The 19,781-nt window shown below is 42.5% G+C and overlaps 1 protein-coding gene across 1 annotated transcript in view; it reads right to left on the bottom strand.

The window, feature by feature from the left end:
* Window positions 1–17,126, bottom strand: part of PARD3 (par-3 family cell polarity regulator) — a 386,953-nt gene extending 369,827 nt beyond the window's left edge. Inside the window, exon 1 of the mRNA XM_029911630.1 lies at window positions 16,948–17,126. The gene's annotated coding sequence lies outside the window, so the exon portion shown is untranslated. The remainder of the gene's footprint in view (window positions 1–16,947) is intronic.
* Window positions 17,127–19,781: the final 2,655 nt, after the last annotated feature.

Genomic DNA, 19,781 nt, shown 5'->3' with positions numbered 1-19,781 from the left:
CATCCCCTGAAAATTATACAGCCTTGCTAACATTGTTGCGATCTTAGTGCTGCTTTAGGATTATATATTTCTATCCTGTCATTCTAGAAGATCAGGTGGAAGTTATTGTATTCCTTAAATCTTCTACTAAAGATAATATGAGATTCTTTTACAGGCATATAAAATACTTAGACATGTTGGAGGAAATGTATTTAATGACTGAATGAAACTTTTTATTCCCATTCTTGTATGGAATTTTATTTCATGCATCTGTTTGACTTTCATGGTCAGGTATAGAATTAAATGGTGTATTTTGATAGACATTTTATTCCAAACTACTTGCTTTATCAGGTTGATGAAATGTTTTTAATAGTTTTGAAAGAGTATGTTGTATAAAATTAAATTTTTCTTAAATTTAACACAATTTAATTTCTGATGACTGCTATCAAGATGGGGGGTAATTTTGTAGGAGACTCGTAATGTTTTTTTCAGAATGTCAAAACCTTTAACTCATCTCCTTACTTTAAGATGTGCTGTAAGCTTGGTACACAAGTCTTTATTTTATCATTGCATAACTGTTAGTTATGAACTTGGTGTTTTGGATGAAATTAGTGGTTCATCTAGCCCAGTATTCTGTCTGGCAGTGACCAGTATCAGATGCTACAAAGGAAGGTGCAAGAGACTCCATAGTGTGCAAAAATATGAAATAACTTATCCATAAGGGATATTTGTTTCTTACCTCTCTCTGTTATGCTTATGCTCCAATACATCTGTTAGTCTTAAAGGTGCCACAGGACTCTCTGTTGCATAATACTTCAAGTTATTTATCCAAATCTGAATATCACTCTTTGTTCAAGATACCCCAAAAGGACATGGAGTTTCATTTTTCTATCAGGGAGTCCTGTACAGAGTATTAGATTTTCTGACGATAAGGCTTCCTTAAATTTCACAAACACCAGGGTGTAGCTAACTGTGGTTTCCAGTAACAAAAACATAATACAATGGCTTTCTTTTTCTTATACATAAACCGAATTCCTAGTTGCAGTATTTAAACTGCCCCTAAAATGAACCCACATGAGTATTTTTGAAGCTGGATTTCATCTTATTTATACCAATCATTTCGGATTTACAGTCAGGGGGAAGGAGGAACAACTCTGATCTTTTGACAACTCTGAAATAAAGTGAGAAATTAATAGAAAGTTGTTCCTTATCCACTCCTTGCTTTATTCACACTTCATCTTTCAGTCTTTTCTCTGAGAGAGAAAAAACAAAACCTGGAGAACTAACAAACAAGTCTGTTTAACCAGCAGCCATCTGTTAACCTTCCTCCTCCTTCAAAAGCGCACACATGATGACACAAAAATCAAATGTAGCTTATCCCAACATTCAGCACAAATGACAATCTGCTTCCTAGCCTGGCCCTATAAGACGAGAGTGTATAAGTTCATTGGTGGTAAATGGAGTGGAGGGGGAAAACAAGCAAGACCCGGGAGGTTAAAGAACCACAAATCAGGAGCCAATGCCTATCTAACTTTTGTTGTAGACGTTTAAGATTGATCTAATTTGGAATATGCCTTAAGCATAATGTCTTACAGCCTTAGGCTGGCTAGTCAAAAATCTAAGCCACGTGTTTGGGTTTTTTTAGCAGTTGAACTGAGAAATGTTGTCCTGACCAGAGCTGACAACACTACACAGTCAGCAAAACACTGCACTGAAACACTGCGGTAGCCTCCCAATGACAATTTAAAGAGAAATGATTTTCCTACCTGAGGAGGGTAGCCAGAGAGCATTATTTGTTAAGCAATAATAATATGCTCGTAAACAAGTATGCAACCCCCCCCCCCCATTTGATTTGTTTTAGTCTCCTAGCTGCGAAAGTTTTTTGTATCAAATAAAGGACACGCCCCAATTTTAGAGCTGAGAGAATAATTCATAACCAATACATTTAACAAATTTTGCATCTTATGCTGTTTGCAAATTGTCTGTGAGTAGATCACATCCTATCCCCATCTTAGGTCAATGCTTAACCCATCAAAGGAAGGCAAAACATATAATGCAACTTGTCAACTGATCACAATTGTAGATTGGTGGGAAATTCCATCCTCATACCTATGTATATTACAGGATGATTTGAAGCATGGCATTTAATTATCCCATTTCACATATGTAACTGCAAATGTTACTATTGGTCATAAATTGTGTCCAACTCCTTCTAAAACCTACCTGTGGTATTTGACTCTGTGACCTCCTAGGCAGTAAATTTCACAGGATGGTTTAATGCATTTCCTATTTGTTTTAAATTTACTTATCTTTAACTTCGCTGTGTGACCTCCTGTTCTCTTACAGTGGAAAAGTATAAAATGGAGGAACCGATCAGGAAATTCTCTGAGAGAGTTATTACGCTTCCTTTTTCTAGCACGATGACAGCATCTTTCAACAAGCGTATAGGTTCCTCATAATAGTGTTAAACTTATCTGAATACTACTGTCTTTGCGTAGCTACTCTGCAGTGGAAATCCAGCACATCCCTCCTTCAAGTCTGACTAGATAAAGGATATCAAAAATATAATCCCTCCAGTAAAAGCTGATTTCTCAGCTAAAGACAGGTGGATACCAATGCATACAAGTACAGAAATACTTTGTTGATGCTCATGAAATATAGCTATCATAAATTTCCGTATTAGATTTAAAAAAAAAACAACAGTCAAGCTGGTGGTTAAATCTATTTCACATGTCCAGTTCAGCCACCAAACCTCCTTTAATACTAACCTTGGTCTGCTTAAAACATTGAAATTCTGTACTTATGCATCTAAATCATCTTTGTGGTGCTCCATGGCCCACTATATTCCATACCAATTGTCTGTAATACTACCATGTTCACTCCATTATTGTAATTTTTTGTTTATTGAATTGTTAATATTTCTGAAAATAAAAACAAAAGGCATCTTTTGAACTGAAATCCAAAATCTGAGAGATTATTTCAAAAAGTTGTAAGATGTTTCTAATAACCTGTTTTAGTAAGCCTTTCCCCATGCCCAAGGGGAAAAAATTTCATCCTCTCCCCTATGGAATGAAACCTTGAAATAGCCCCATAATTACAAAAGGTTTCCTTTCTAGAATTCAATAAATTCTAAAATACTTAATGTTTATTGCTTCCAGGTTTTCTTACCATGCTGAAAGCTGCAGTATTTTCCTTGATGATAGACTTAGAAGGCTCAAGATATTAAAGGTTAATTTAGGATCATAAGCAGTTTAAAACCCATTTGTTTTTACAAAAGTGTCCTGAGATTAATAGCAAATTAATAGCAGAAAAAAAGTTACTAACCTTCCATAACTGTTGTTTTTCGAGATGTGTTGCTTATGTCTATTCCAATGTAGGTGTGTGTTCCCACCGAGCAGCACCGCCAGAAAGTTTTTCCCTTAGTGATATCCCAGTAGGTCGGCTCTGGTGCCCCCTGGAGTCGCGCACTCATAGCGCCAGTATGAAGATCCCTGCCGACCCGACGCCCCCTACATTCCTTCTTGTGGGCTAACTCTGACAGCAGGATGCAGTGAGGGTTGGAATGGACATGAGCAACACATCTCTAAGAACAGTTAATGGAAGATTGGTAACCGTTTTTTCTTCTTCGAGTGCTTGCTCATGTCCATTCCAATATAGGTGACTCCCAAGCAGATGTAGCGGGAGGGTTTGGAGTTCATTGACAAGCAGATTGTAGCACCGCTCTGCCAAATCCAACATCATCTCTAGCCTGCTGAGCGATAGCATGGTGAGCCACAAAAGTGTAGACCAAAGACCACATTCCTGGTCTACAGATGTCCTGGACAGAGGGACCTGTGCCATGAACGCAGCTGTAGATGCTTGTGGCCTTGTGGAATGTGCCATCAGGACCAGAACACGGACCTTCGCCAGGTCATAGCATGTGTGGATATAGGAAGTGATCCATGATGAAATTCTTCGGGCTGAGACCAGAAGACCCTTCATCCTGTCTGCAACAGTTACAAAAAGTTGAATAGTTTTTCAAAATGATTTAGTCCTTTCTATGTAGCAGGCAAGTACATACCTGACATCTAGAGAGTGAAGTCTCTGCTCCTGTTTGTTGGCATGAGGTTTCACATAGAATACCAGAAGGAATATGTCCTGGTTACTATGGAAATGTGAAACCATCTTCGGGAGGAAGGCTGAGTGAGGACGCAGCTGGACCTTGTCCTTGAAAAATACTGTGTATGAAGGTTTTGAAGCATAATCCCCAAGACCCTTCTGCCAAAGCAATGGCCACAGGAAAGGCCAATTTTCAAGACAGGTAGAGCAGAGAACATGTTGCCAACGGCTTGAATGTGGGACCCATGAGCCTCAACAATACCAGGTTGAGATCCCAGGGTGGGATTGGTTGCCGTACCTGCAGGTACAGTATGACAAGTCCCTTGAAAAAAAACAACTACATATCAAGTTTGCAAAGATGGACTGGCCATTTACCCACAGGTGAAACACCGAGATTGCTGGCAGGTGGACTCTAATTGATGACGCTGATAGTCCTTGCTGCTTCAGGTGTAGTAAGTAGTCAAGAATGAATGACACTGATGACCATGTGGGCGGAACACCTTTCTGCGCCGACCAAATCGAAACCCTTTTCCACTTTGCCAGCTACGTAGCTCTAGTGGACGACTTTCTGCTCCCTAACAAAACTTCTTGAACCCGTCTGGAGCATGTTAGCTCAGAGGGATTCTGCCATGGAGCTTCCAGGCCACAAGATGAAGGAACTCAAGGTTTGAGTGACATAGGCAACTGTGGTCCTGGGATATCAGATCTGGAACCTGAGGTAACTGGATTGGTGTTTCCACTGACAGGTTCATGAGCGTAGTGAACCAATGCTGTGTTGGCCAGGCCACGGCTATTAGGATGACTTGCAGTCTGTCCTATCTGATCTTGAACAAGACCTTGTGTATGAGAGGAATGGGTGGAAATGCATAGAAAAGATGACACATCCAGGGCAAGATGAAGCATCTGTCAGAGGTCCTGGGCTGTGGCCCAGGAAAGAGCAGAATTGGAGACACTTTCTGTTGTGCTTCATTGCAAACAGAATTATTTGGGGGAGTTCCCCACTTCTGGAAGATGACTTGTAGGACCTCTGGGCGAATGGACCACTCATGGATGTTGGAGAAGACTCTGCTGAGCTGATCTGCTACTTCATTCTGAGAACCCGGCAGATAGGAGGCCTTGAGGTGAATTGAGTGGACTATGCAAAATTCCCATAAGCCAAGTGCCTCCTGGCACAGGTCAGAGAGGCCCACTCCACCCTGCCTATTGATATAGAACATAGCTGTTGTCTGTAAGGACTGACACTCCTGTCCGCTACATGTGGTTGCAATGCCTGGCAAGCCAGATGGACTGCCCTGAGCTCTCTGACACTGATGTGATGAGAGCTCTTCTGGAGACCAGAGGCCCTGATTTCGGAGGGACCCTAAGTGAGCTCCCCATTGCATCGCCAATGCATCTGTAACGAGGGACACTGGTGGTTGGGGTCTTGAGAAAGGTACTCCCGGGCACACCACTAATAGGTTTAGTCATCATTCGAGGGAAATAATCACCAACAAGGGAACTGTAATGACTGAGTCTAGATTATGTTGGCATGGTGAGTATACTGATGCCAGCCATGCCTGGAGGGGTCTGAGATGAAGTGTCACATGCTGAACCACACAGTTACAAGATGCCATGTGGCCCAGGAGCTGTAAGCAATTTCTCGCTGTGGTGACAGGGTGATTCCAAGTCTTTCTATAAGCTTTTTTATTGCTTGGAAACATGCTTCTGGGAGAGAAGCTCCGGCCTGTACTGAGGTCAGAACTGCTCCAATGAATTCTATCCTCTAGACCGAGGAGAAGGTGGATTTCTGCACATTTATGAGAAGACCTAAGTCCCGGAAGGTCGACTGTATTAGTCCCACATCTGCCTCTAACTGAAGTCTGGACTGACCTCTGACCAGCCAGTCATCGAGGTACAGCTAAACCTGAACCCCTTGTCTCCTCAGGAAGCATGTAACGACTGCCATGCACTTGGTGAACACCCGAGGGGCCACCAAGAAACCAAACGGGGGCACCATAAATTGGTAGTGTACATGGTTCACGATAAATCTGAGGAAACTTTTGTGCCCCTGGAAGATGGCAATAAGCATCCTTTAAGTCGAGGTCAGCGTACTAGTCCCCTGGAGACCAAGGAGACCATACGGAATGTCAGCTTTTTCATGAATCTGTTGAGGTTTCGCAGGTCCAGAATTAGTCAGATACCACTGGCTTTCACGATTAAGAAATAGCAGGAGTAGAACCTCTGGCCCCTTATCTCTGGTGGAACCTCCTCCACTGCTCCCACACCTTTAGGAGTGACTATACTTCTTGGGCTAGAACCTGCTCATGAGAAGAGTCACTAAACAACAAAAATGAAGGGTATATCCCAGTGCTATCATGCATAGCACCCATTGGTCTGAGGTGATATGGACCCATGCCCAATAGAAGTGGGATAACAAGTCCACAAAAACTGGGGAATTTGGATCCACAAACTGTCCAGACACATCGTCCCTTAGCGTCCCACCTAAAAGTCTGCAGAGTGTCTGGGGGGGTGCAGACGCAGATGACAACTGTGGCCCCTGCTCCTCCTCCTGCTATAGTCCTGTTGAGCAGGCGGGAGGAAGAAGCGAGCCATCGACAATGGCCTATAGTGCTTCCTCATGAGGGCCAGAGTATGAAGGCCCAAGGACTTAAGTGTGGCTCTTGAGTCCTTTAAACTGTAGTTTGGAGCCCATCTGCTCAGAAAAGAGCGCTGTACCTTCGAAAGGGAGGTCCTGTAATGACTGTTGGACCTCATGTGGCAAGCCCGAGGACTGAAGCCATGAGCTCCGCACAGCCACAGCTGAAACCACGGAATGGGCTACTGAGTCCGCCGCATCCAGGGCTGTCTACAGGGACGCCTTTGCCATGGACTTGCCTTCCTCTACGAGAGCTCCAAACTCTCATCTTGACTCCTGAGGTAGCAACTCCTTAAATTTATGCAGATTCTCCCAGAAGTTGAAATCATACCTGATCTGGAGCGCCTGCTGATTGGCGATCATGAGCTGGAGACCCCCGTCAAACAGACCTTCCTCGCAAAAAGGTCTAACTTTTTGGTGTCCTTGGCTTTGGGTGTCGGTCCCTGTTAGCCCTGCCTTTTTTGCTTGTAGAATGCCAACACAACCAAAGAGCCCGGTGGTGGGTAAGTGTAAAGTAACTCTAATCCCTTTGTTGGGGATTCAGTCTTTTTTGCGGTCAGCTGAAGGGATGCTGGCATTTGCCACAACGCCCTGATGGGGTCCATGATGGCATCATTCAGGGGCAACGCCACTCTTGCAGGGCCTGTTGCTTCCCAAATGTCCACAACGGAGTGGGAGGACTCTCTAATTTCCTTCACCTGGATACCCAGGTTTTGAGCTACCCTCCTTAAGAGCTCTTGATGTGCCTTACAATCTTCCTGCGGGGGTGCAATATCAGTTCCCGCAACCGCCTCATCTAGGGAAGAGGATGACGACGTCTGGACCAGCATCAGGCCCTGCTCTTCACCTTTGCTACCGGCTGGGTCCTATGATGCCAACTCCTGGTACACAGCACTGGCGTCGGTACTGGAGGTTGAATTATGTTCTGGTGATGGAAGCGGTGTGGGCTCTGAAGCCACTGAATATGACCTAGAATGGGAACCTGGCTGTGCTGGAAATGCTCAGGTGTTTCAGAAAAGCATTTGCACAGGGAACTGCCACTGCCCTGGTGGTCATGCCACAGGTGGGACCCCTTGGTTCAGATCCATAGGGGGATAGTGCCTGCTGGAATGGCAAGGCCAGCTCCTCCACAAGATGCAAGACTCTACTTCCAAGGATACTGCTGGAGACCAGGCGGGAGCAGTGTCAAACAATGCCAGTGAGCAGTGCTGGGAAGGAGGGGACCGGGGCTGTGCCATCATGGCTGGTTTCTCCTTCGAAACTATCAGAGGCCTTGAGCCTGCAGAACACTTCCCTGTCAGCGCTGCCACTGACAGCTCCTGTATGGCTGGGGACGTGGGTACTGGTAGCATGAGTAAGTCCCTCGCTGCTGCGAATGACTCCAGCATTGACAGTACCGGCAGAGTCGTGGGGCTCCAATGCCTTTCTCGAGGCAGCGAGTCTATTGGGATTGGACTCAACGGCTCCCGTTTCGGGACTGGAATCTAAGGCGCTGGTTATCAGTGCCACAGGATGGACTGATGTGGGTTACACTCTGGCAGCGTCCCTCTATCCTGTTGACCTCGGTGTTGGCGATCTGCCCATGTCGGTCTTCCTTTATTATTTCCTAGGCACCAACGATGTTTGACAGTGCCAAGGTTCCTTAGACGCAAAGTATCTCGCCTCGATGCAGGAGATGGGGAACAGCACCGAGTGTCCTGAAGCAAAGCTGGGATGCTCCTTATCAAGGCGCGGGGTTCGCCAACTCCTAACTAGCTAACTAGTAATTGAAACTTAGTAGTTATATTCAATCAACTTAAGGAAGCAACAGACCAGGAAGAGGGTGGGAAGAAGGATGGGTTTGGAAAAGGAAGGTGCCAGCACTGTCATAGCCTTTCGCAGCTTTGATCAGGTACATACCCAATTTAAACTTTAAGATTAAAAGTTAAATCAAGACAAAGAAAGAGAGAAATGTCCACTGAGGAGTACTTGCAGAAGCAAGAACGAGTCGTGGTTCCAGCAACCATCACAGGTGGTAAGGAGGAACTGAGGAGGCTGTGGGGTGGCAGGGGCCTTTATACCAGTGCTATGAGAGTGAGACTCCAGGGGGCACCAGAACTGACCCGGCGGATACCACTAAGGGAAAAACTTTCTGCCGGCGGAACTCGGGGCAAGCACACACCTACACTGGAATGGGCATGAGCAACCACTCGAAAAAGAATACTACATATGGGAGTTCTGGCAATCTGAAACAGAGACCAACCTAACAGTGGGCCAGCACTGCATTAAATTGCAACACAGTATGGTCCTGAGCTTCCTACGTTCATAAAGACTGGGAGGAGTGCTGTAGGCAGAGCCCAGTGAGCACCAAGAAGCAGCTTGTAGTGATTTTAAATGATTTTACAGAGCTAGTCAGCATTGCTCTTGTTGAGTCTCACATCCAGAGTCAGCTGGAGGGACAGCTGTGATGAGCAGGCCTGAATGCTGGGGCACTCAAAGCTGACAATGGAGAATCCCAGGGGCTCGGCTGACCCATCCCCCTGGAGAAGTAAAATCTGAGCAACAGCTCCTACTTAGCTGCCAAGAGCTACAAGTGTTTACAACAACATCCAGTGTGGTAAAGGAAACAATCTCATCTTGGATCCTGGCAGGTACATAAGGCTGAGAGTGATGCTCAGGTAACACTTGTGGGATTTTTAGTTCTTGCAGAAGAATGAAGGACATCTGAGCGCCCCCTCCAACTCACTCTTTACGAGCTCACTTTCGCTGCCCTCGCACTCACTGCAATGACTGTTTCTGAGCAAGGAGGACTAAATATAACTATATTTGAAATGTTTAGGTCTACACATATAGGACCTGATCCAAATCTCATTGAAGTCAATAGAAAAATACCCTATTGACTTCAATGGTATGGATCTGGCCCATAGTTGTATTTCATTATTAATGTAGAAGGAATTTTTGTCTTGATTTAATTTTAATCTTAAATTCAAATTGGGTGTGTACCTGACCAAAGCTGCAGAAAGGCTATGACAGTGCTGGGACCTTCCTTTTCCAAACACATCCTTCTTCCCACCCGCTTCCTCGTCGGTTGCTTCCTTAATCCTTCACTATTTGGAACAGATGTAATTTCTAGATACAAAGCCAATCTCCAGCAGTGTAGGCGATTCGGAGAAAAGAAAACAAAAATGGAGGTGCAAAGCAATTTCTGATACTAAAAAGGAAATGAAAAAATAAATACACTCCAGACAAGTAAATAAGAGATTTGTATCTAGCGCAGCAAAAAGAGAAGGAAGAATTTTAACTGCCAGGCTCTCTCATTGACAAAACAATCCACAATATAGGTGTTTCCATGCCACATATTAATAAAATAAGCATCCAGACAGTTGGCTTGAATGGAAGAGGAAAGTGGAAGGGAATACTTATTTCCCCTTTAAAGAAAAACTGGGTTTTCTCAGCAGAGCACATGTGTGGTCTGTTGAACCAAGTCACATATTTCTATGATTATTTATTGCTTTTAATACACTGCTTAATGATATTCTCCCCCCTTATTCTTTGGAAAGGTACACTATTTTCATGCAAGTTATCCAACTGCATACATAGGGGGTCAACTCCACAACTAAGGGAAATCCCAGCAGTTTTTGAGACCCAATTTGATAGCTGCCTTGGACTATCCCTTGTTGAGAGAGCAAGGATGGCTGCTATGAACAATTCTTCCCATCCCACATTTCTCCACTTTGTCGGCCTCCAGGGGAATAGCCTCTACTGCATTGCTCACAAGCACCCCAATGAAGAGTTCAATTGATTTTAGACATCTTTGGAATGGAGAAAAGAGGAAATAGTCAAAATGGGCAAAAATGGCAGTGAGGAATTTTTTAAAATTTCTAAATGGCAGCATAGATTAATGAGCAGGAAAGAGTGCCAGAATCACAATCCCACCTGAAGCAGCGAGAAAGAGATAAGACTTGGTAGAATACTACTAGAACTAATATGCTGCAGTGCCTTCAATCCCTAAACACAGTAACTGACAAATATTAATCCTCACAATACTGCTTCAGTGAACTATAGATGAATTATTTTATATCCAATTTACAGACAAGTAAAATGAAGCACAGATTTTATGGCCCCAACGCAAGGACCTGAATTTGCACATATTTGTGCACATTCATGCCCCTAACTTGTTAACACACATTGAATTGTCTGTAATATGCAAATTCTGGCACATGCAAAAGTGCACGCACACCTAAAATATGGGCATAAGTAGTTCACACAACAAATCAGCTGGAACACAACACAGACCCTGAGTCAGGAATATAAAACAGACCCTTCTCAAACTACTAGACTGCACTCTAGCTAGACAGGACTCTATGCCTGTAGTTGCGTAGGACAGAAAAAAACATTTACCTTTTCCGTAACTGGTGTTCTTCAAGATGTGTTGCTCATGTCCATTCCATATTAGGTGTGTATGCTCACCAAATGCACCAGTGCTGGAAGTTTTTCCCTTAGCAGTATCCATAGGAGACCGGCTCTGGCGCCCTCTGGAGTGGTGCCCACATGGTGCGGTATAAGAGGTGCTGCCAGTTTCCCCCACCCTTAATTCCTTGTTGCTGGAAACTCCAACAGTAGGGAAGGAGGGCGGGTTGTGGAAAGGACATGAGCAACACATCTCAAAGAACACCAGTTACGGAAAAGGTAACTCTTTTCTTCTTCGAGTGCTTGCTCATATTATGTGACCCCAAAGCAGTACCCCCAGAGGTGGATAGGAGTTCATGGACGTGTAGATTGCAACACAGCGCTGACGAACCCAGCGTCGTCCCTGGCCTGCTGAGTGATGACATAATGAGCTAAGAACTTGTGAACAGAGGACCACGTTGCAACTCAACAGATGTTCCCCACCTTTGGAGGATCATGCAGGCTACCTCTGGATGGAGCAACCACTCAGTCGGACGATGACAGCTGGGTGATTGGCAGCATTTGCTCCCTGATCGGTCCCGTGATTAGTACCGGGCCCTTGGAGACGGTCAGGGCCGGTCCTGGAGATCTTGCCGGGCGGCAAATGCCATCTGTGTCAACCCACTGGCGAGAAACACCTCGAATCCCTTGATCGGTGCCCCTGGCGTGGGGACTGAAGGGAGCTCCGCTGAGCCTGCTTCTCTAGTCTTGAGGCATGACAGCTTTGCGTTGGCAATCTATGGCAAGACGCCCCTCTCAATGGGGAATGGTACCACTGAGGCGGGGACACATGCATAGGTCCCAAAGCAGGTTTTCCCTGAGCCCGGGGTACCGCTGGAGCTGGTGTGGGCAGCACTGGCAGTGTCAGGATCTCTTGAGCTGCTTGAAGGATTTGGGCATTGACAGCACCTGAAGCTGGCTGGGGCCTGCACCACTATCTGGAGTTGCAGGTGAAGTATAGGATGGGTTGCACCGCTAGACTTGAGCTGGGGCCTGACTTCCTGAAGGGGGAGTTGAGCTGCCTGGCAAGGATCATGGCTCGCCCCCAGCCCTCTCCTTTCCCTTATGAGAGGTAGGAGATCGTCCCTTCACATTCTTCTTCGGCTTCATGACTGGAGCCGTGGAGGGAGACCGGTGCCGGCTCAAGGATGGCGCCAGCGGAGCACTGCGCACGGAGGCCATGGCGCTCAGTGCAGAGTTGGACCACTACTCCAGTGCCGGAGTGAGTGCCGACTCCACTAGTAGCACCCTTAAACGAGTTTCATGCTCATTCTTCATCCCAGGTTTAAAGGACTTGCAGATACGGCACTTGTCACTTATGTGCCCTTCACCTAAGCACCTTAGGCAGCTGGTATGTGGATCGCTGACAGGCATAGGCCATTTACAGTGATCACAGGGCTTAAAGTCTGGGGACCGGGGCATGCCCTGTCCCCTGGCTGAGTCCCGTTCAGGACTAACAGTTTGAGAACTACTACTAAGGGTTAAACTAAGAAACTACTAACTATATACAACTATTTTACAGGTTTTCAAAATTTGCAAGAACAGAAATAAACACCACTAGCTGGAGCAGCAGATGTTCCAGCACCGTCACTGGCAGCAAGAAAGAACTGAGGGTGGGGGGAGCCGGCAGCATCCCTTATACTGCACCATGCAGGCGCCACTGCAGAGGGCACCAGAGTCGGTCCCCTACAGATACTGCTAAGGGAAAAGCTTCTGGCACCGGTGCATGTGGAGAGCACACACCCCTAATATGGAATGGACATGAGAAGCACTCGAAGAAGAATAAAGTCTTATAAGTTGTTTCCTCAAGGTGGCATGGACCTGCCTAGTATACAAGGTAGCTTGGCTGACATTGTGTAAGGAAAAAGAACACACTCAGATGGGTAAAAGAAGCAACCTCAAAGAACAGAAAGTTGAAATAAGTATGTACAAAAGATCGGAGGGTAAGAGGATTGTTTCAATGATGTGTGGGGACGAGAGGGCCTGGAAAGGCAGAGTCCTCTCTAGGCATGTCTACCCTGCAGTTAAATAGTCATGGCTGGCCCACGTCAGCTGACTTGGGCTCGTGGGGCTCCCCCATCACCGGATCCCAAGACCCCAGGCTCTAGCTTGAGCCCGAATGTCTACACTGCAATTTTCCAGCCCAATCCTACCGACATGGACCAGCTGCTGGTGTTTAATTGCACTATAGACATACCCACTGAGGCCCTTGTGGGGCGGAAGGAATGGCCCTGGAAGTGCATGCTCTTTAAAGTTTCACTGGCTCACCTGGTCAATGTTCCATGCAGGTGGCCAGTCTGCAGTGGTTAAGAAAGCTTCAATATGAATACACAAAAACTCCTCCTGAAAACTGAAGAAAGGGGCAGTTTTCTGACACACATGGTCATCTTATGAATGCCACAGTGTCTTATGGGACTAGTACTAAGAACAGCCAAGCATCAGGTGAGAAATTTTAGGTACAGAGTGAAAAAGAATTCTTCTTTAGAATATAGGAGGATTTAAGGCACAATGCGCTTCCAAGGATGCAATGTACTGCACCGTAAAGATGACAGCACACACAATGCATTGTAGTGAACCAAGTGATTACTTTCATTTTACTACTGTATTTTAATACTTCCTTTGCTATATTTATTTTCAAATACCCCTAATATGGTGTTGGGGGGATTATTCCCTCTACTGTAACTACAGAAATGTTAAAAACGCAATTGGGAACACATTTTCACACCTGTTGGTTATTTAAGTAAATATAATTATAAACTATAAATTAAAAATTAAAAATATAAATACAATGTTTTGAAGGAGAACAATACAAAGGAAAGGACTAACAACATTGGAAGTAGTTTAAAAGGGAATTTATTTATGGTATTTAAATGCAGTACTGTGAAGCAAACAACTTGGTTCACAGACAGCACACCCGCTGCTGAACTGTCACTGCCTGACATCCTGTCTTATCTGCCAAATTGCTCATTAGGTTTGGCAATTTTCACCTGCGCCTCCAGTTTATATTTCAGCAGGGAATAAACATCAGTCTGTTTTAACAATCTTCTGCAGTGAGCTTCCAACCTCCTCTCAGAAGCACACAGGCGCACGCACAAACAAAACACGTTGTGTTGTGTATGGTTATAAAAAAATCCAGCTCAACAACTGATGAAATACACCAACAGGAAGTTTAGCTTACAATAAATAATAAATAAATAATAATACAAGCAGAATGGACTAGAATAAGAAATGTAACTATAGTAAGTACTTCTATGGATGGTTGATGCTTCACAGTATTGCCCAGCATTATTCTCATTTTCACATTTAGCTGGAAAGATCCAATTTGAGCCACCCCCATATGTGCACAATACATGGTTATATATTTGTGCCTGGGGAAGACGACAGTCCAGCTGGATCTTATCTATCTCACCTTTTTTCCTTTCTGAGGGAGGCTTGGTGGTGTGACTTATAAACAAACAAAACGGGTAACATGGCAACCAGAACAAAGAGATGAAAATCTCAGCAGGCCCTTAATCCCCAGCGTAGAGACTGCCTCAGAACAGAGACCACTATATACCACTTGCATCCAGGTGAGCGGTAGAAGAAGGGGACAGAAATACTTTGCAACTGAACCCCTGAGAGAAACAGCCCAGCTTGTGGGCAAAAAAGCACCAGAGATGTAAAACAAAATGTCAAAAATGCTATAAAACAATTTCAGCCAGAACACTGTTTTTCATCTGTTAGAAGTAAAATATTCACTGCCAACCCTGCAATTAACTAGAAAATTACAATAATTATAGCAATTTTGTATCCCATCTCCAATCCAATTAATAGATATATGACCTTGTCAACATGTAATAATCAGGATCTGCATCTACCACAAAACTAGAAGAGTTTTATATATTGAATAGAAGTTACACAGTAAGAATGTGATTATGTTAAATCCTGAAAATACCATTTGTATTCAGTGCTTCCCTTCACAAGTTAAAAAGAAAATACAAGAGGCATATTATTTATATTTTCAACATGTATTCAAATAAAATACTTGAAATAGGTATGCCTAATATCGGATAATGTTATTGGATTGGCTTCTATGCCATGGGTTGGAACTCATTGTAACACAAAATGCATCTCATTGTCAACATACAAAGAAATACATTCTAAAGAGTAAATAGAACATCTCTGATTGGTATTAACATATTTATGCCAAAATATTTCACCCATTTTATCTTTGCATGCTTTCACAAAAGCACTTCAAGATGCTACACTTCATAAGTGTTAAATTCCCTGTGCACACCCTTGAGAACACACCATTCACCCACCCTAAGGGGGCATCAACACTGAAAACGTTGATTAATGTTTGCCTACACCTGAGCAGCTTGGGCTGTTGGGAACTCAAGAGGACACTGCTATTCACGGGGCTCAGGCCATCAACTGGGGTGTGCATTTGGCAATGCTACATTTCCACTGAATAGATGGAGTCAGTCAGTAGTTCAGCTGGGAGTAAAACACAAGTACCCATATTTCTCCTTTAGCCACTTGACCATACTCCTTCCCTAAGCTATTTTGGGTTATTTACAGAAGCTTAAGCTTAACTGCACCACAATTACAACTAGTGAAACTGCAGCTGACTTTAAAATGTTATTCCCATATACTTTATACAGACAACTCTTACAGATAAATCTTTTAGAACTTAATAGGAAAAAAAACTTTTCTATAGGATTTTTTAATCAATTTTATGAAAAAATTAATATTTTCCTTAAAATTTTACATTATAGTTGAAAAAACCAACAGAAAAATATTCTCTGTTGAATTACACAGGATTTTTAAAGGTATTTTTTCTTTTTAAAAAGCCATTACATTTTTATAGAAATCTATTTGCTTTATTCATATTGAATTCTACACGAGTTTTCCACAAGGGAATCTCTATATTATATATCAGATGTCTAAATAAGATGAAGTATAACCCTTGTCCAAGCTATTTTGAGTTAAATAATATTCCCAACATTTTCCCTGCACACAGATTAGAAGGATGAATGTAAAATAAATAAATAAATGGGGGGGGGGGAGACAATGCTGGTGGCTCCTGGGGAAGGTATATTAATTACCATCTTGCTAGTATTTATTTCATTTTTTGTGTTATAACTTAAGACTGAGCCAACACCTAAAAAAAGGAGAAACCCCAAATTTTTACTATTTATAATACAATAGTGCACAGAGGCCCTGGTAGGATCACGGCCACATTGGGCTAATTGCTGTACAAACAGAAAGGTAAATTTAGTTCCTGCCTCACTGAGTTTACAGTCTTGAACACATAACACTCCCCGTTTTGAAACAAACAAAATAAAAGACTTTTCCTGTTTATAAAAAGAGGATTTTACCATATGCATCACCGGGTGTTTCAACTGAAGGGTGGTAAGAGTAATCTACATTCCCAGATTTGGGGGACAATGCAGCTACTGCTATTTATAGTTTCTTTTTTATCCTTTTCATCTTCATTATATAAATCAAAACTGGCAAACTGGAAACTACACACACAGCAACTTCACTTGGAGATTTTGCTGTAATTTTCTGTGTTTATGCAATTTAAAACTGGAGACAGACAAAAAGAGCTTATTGTTGTTTAAAGGCGCCTATATCCAATTTATTAAAATGGAGCGGTTTATTTACTTGCATGCACCAAACATTTACCCAGATTCTGAACTTTAATCAGCTTTTGATCAGGACAGATAATGAATCATATTCCCAACAGCAATAATGGATAACAGAAGCTGGCATCTTCGTAAATTAAGATGAAATGTGCAGAGGCATTGAGAGTTTTTACTTACTTGCACGAAGAACTGAAGGTGTGACCTCAATTTCACTTGTTGCTTGATAAGGCTGAAAGGCTGACACAGAGTTGGAGCCAAGTTCACTGCCAAAAATCTCTGGACTTTGAGTGCCCGTCGAGCTAGCGCTGGTGCCGTCACCTCCATGATGTGGATCTTGTTCATCAAATATGGCTACGAGCTGTGAAAGCCAATGTAATCTATTGTTAAAAAGACAGCAACATAAATGTGCCATTGTAAATAAGCACTACATTATCCCTTCTTATAAGTGACCACCACCTAAATAGGTGAGGGCCAAGTCACTTCATGGGGTCTCCTAGTACCTACCAGTGGCAAGTCCACCAGGAATGTGGTACGGTCATACGGGCTCAGTGCCAAATAACATACCCCATAAAATGGGCAGAACTGGGCTGAGAAAAGACAGGCTGACCAGGATGGAGTCACATCTGTAAAATAAAGCTTCTTTTTTCTGGCAACCTCTTGGGAGATGCCTCTGGCCCTATCTTGCAGTAAATAAATCAGCATCACCTTCTGTGGATGCAAAGGGGCACAATTTGTACTCTCCTGTACCAGAGGGTTGCAAGTACAATGGTAAGTAACAACAGACAGCTTTATTAAATAAATGTGTCTGATGAGAAACAATACACATCAAGAAATGCTAGTGTATGTACTGAAGGCTATGAAATGTATGGAGCCATCCTAAAATGTTTTAATTGCTATTAAATACTGTACATTATGTATTTTAATACAATATGAGTTGTGTGCATCTCCAACAGAATTTCATTAACCAACTCTCCAGAGATACTTCTGTCTTTGCATGAAACAGGATTTGCAAAGGCAGGCATAAAAAATAAAAAACAGTTGCATTTAGAGCTTGATAAAGATTTATACAGGTCACTTTAATTAAAGGGAGACGAATTCCCTTCATCTATTCTCACTGCAACACAGAGAAAAAAATAATATATTTAAATTGAGTGTTAGATATTTTTCCATACAAAATAAATGCCAACATTTATTTGGAATGAAAATAATTTATCCAGTTTTGTCAACTTCAGTGAACCATTTTAAAAACAAAAGGCGGGTTCCAGATGTACTCAAGTTTAAAGCTGAGAACTTCGAGGAGGAAGATTATGATGTTTATCAGTACTCTCGTGCATCTCTAAACTCCTCTGTAATGCAACATCTACCAAGAAAGTATTGCCTCCGACTGTCCAAGATAAAGGTTAAAGGGACACAGACAACAAAATCATATTTCTCTCTGAAAATTGTTTACCTACTATTATTCTAACACCTACAATTACCACAATCAGAGAAATATAGAGATTATAGAAAAAAATAAACTTCCTTTCATTTTTTCAGTTTGTTTTGTTTGTGAATTGACATCATTTATTTGCACAGTTAGTTTCATTGTTGTTTGTGTGGTACCTTGATAAAACAGGGGAAAGAAAAACACTTACAGAATTAGAATATGTGATTTTGAAATCAGAAAACTTGGGATCTCAAAGTATCTGAAGCAACTTTTAACACTTTTTTTTTTAAATTACTCGATTTAAAAGTTGTCAATGTCCCTTTAACTGTTGCAGAGGAAGAAAATCTCTCTCTCCGGCATTTCCAATGTGCCCATCACCATAGCATCTAGCGTTATGGGCAAAAGAGTAAGAATGAGGTGGTGGGTAGAAGTTTGGTACTTTTTCCAGATGAATTTGAAAGGCAGGGACCAAAATAAGAACCAAACCGTGATAGCAGACAACTAATATTTCTCTTTCTCAATTCATGAAATCACACACAAAATATCAGTCTTCCCTTCACACCAAAGGTATATGAGGGCTGCAGAGATGTTTCCTCTTCAAATTATTAACTCAAAAAAATTAATCGCGATTTTAAAAATTAATAGTGATTAAATGCAGTTTTAATTGCACTGTTAAACAGTAGAATACCAATTGAAATTTAATAAATATTTTTGGATTTTTTTCTGCATTTTTAAATATATTGATTTCAATTACAATACAGAATACGTGTACAGTGCTCACTTTATATTATTTTTATTACAAATATTTGCACTGTAAAAATGATAAAAAATAGTATTTTTCAATTCACCTCACACAAGTACTGTAGTGAGATCTCTATCGTGAAAGTGCAACTTGCAAATGTAGATTTTTTTTTTTACATAACTGAACTCAAAAACAAAGTAATGTAAAACTTTATTGCCTACAAGTCCACTCAGTGCTACTTCTTGTTCAGCCAATCGCTAAGAGAAACAAGTCTGTTTATATTTACAGGAAATAATGCTGGCCACTTCTCATTTACAATGTCACCTGAAAGTGAGAACAGGTATTTGCATGGCACTTTTGTAGCCGGCATTGCAAGGTATTTATGTGCCAGATATGTTAAACATTTGTATGCCCCTTCATGCTCCAGCCACCATTCCAGAGGACATGTTTCCAGTGCTGATGATGCTCAATAAAAAAATGTGATACTTACTTAGTGACTGAACTTGTTGGGGCGGAATTGTACGTTTCCTGCTCTGTTTTACCAACATTCTGCTATATATTTCATGTTATAGCAGTCTCAGATGATGACCCAGCATATGTTGTTCATTTTAAGAACACTTTCACTGCAGATCTGACAAAACGCAAAGAAGGTACCAATGTGAGATTTCTAAAGATAGCGACAGCACTCAACCCAAGGCTTAAAAATCTGAAGCGCCTTCCAAAACCTGAGAGGAACGAGGTGTGGAGCATGCTTTCAAAAGTCTTAAAAGAGCAACACACTGTTGCAGAAAGTACAGAACCTGAACCACCAAAAAGGAAATCAACCTTCTGCAGGTGGCATCT

The sequence above is a fragment of the Terrapene carolina genome, unplaced genomic scaffold (genome assembly GCF_002925995.2).
Source record: "Terrapene carolina triunguis isolate 2854851 unplaced genomic scaffold, T_m_triunguis-2.0 Scaffold111, whole genome shotgun sequence".
Taxonomy (NCBI): Eukaryota; Metazoa; Chordata; order Testudines; family Emydidae; genus Terrapene; species Terrapene triunguis.
The sequence above is the reverse complement of the archived record's forward strand: the minus strand, read 5'-3'. Positions and strand labels throughout refer to the sequence as shown.